The sequence below is a fragment of the Crocuta crocuta genome, unplaced genomic scaffold (assembly GCF_008692635.1).
Source record: "Crocuta crocuta isolate KB4526 unplaced genomic scaffold, BGI_CrCroc_1.0 scaffold657, whole genome shotgun sequence".
Classification (NCBI taxonomy): Eukaryota; Metazoa; Chordata; class Mammalia; order Carnivora; family Hyaenidae; genus Crocuta; species Crocuta crocuta.
Genome location: NW_027529583.1, coordinates 911,733 through 912,541, shown reverse-complemented (window position 1 = coordinate 912,541; position 809 = coordinate 911,733).

Sequence of the window (809 nt, the reverse complement as noted above, 5' to 3'; positions counted from 1 at the left end):
AAAAACAGGTAACTTTTTTTTTTAAAGTAAGTTCTATGCCCAACACGGGGCTTGACCTTCTGACCCTGAGATCAAGTTGCATGCTCTAGTGACTGAGCCAGCCAGGTGCCCCCAAAACAGGTCATTTTTATATTTGTCATTGTTTGTAGACAACTTTACAGGTTGGGTTGAAGCTTTTCACTGCTGCTCAGAGAAGGCCTCGGAAGTTGTCAAATCACTGTTAAACAAAATCATTCCANGTCTAGTGGATATTCCGTACTTCCTAGAAACCCCAACCAATTGGAAAAACAAAACAAAACAAGACCTCAGTCGAGGGTCACCTGGCTGGCTCAGTTGGTGGAGACTACAACTCTTGATCTCTGGGTTGTAAGTCCAAGCCCCACGGTGGGTGTAGAGACTACTTAAAAAATGAAAACTTAAATTTGTTTTTGTTTTTGTTGTTTTTATTTCTAGNGGAGTCACAGACTGAAACAGGCTCCAGGCTCTGAGCTGGCAGTCAGCACAGAGCCCGACGTGGGGCTCGAACCCACGAACCGTGAGATCATGACCTAAGCGAAAGTCGGACGCTTAACCGACTAAGCCACCCAGGCACCCCTAAAAAATGAAAACTTAAAAAAAATCAGTCAATAAGTACAGCAAGCTACTGGGCTACAACAAATCTCCCCTAAGGCCTTAGATAAAATATAGTACAGGGCCGCCTGGGTGGCTCAGTTGGTAAAGCATCTGGCTTTGGCTCAGGTCATGATCTCGCAGTTCGTGGGTTCAAGCCCTGTGTCGGGCTCTGTGCTGACAGCTCAGAGCCTGGAGCC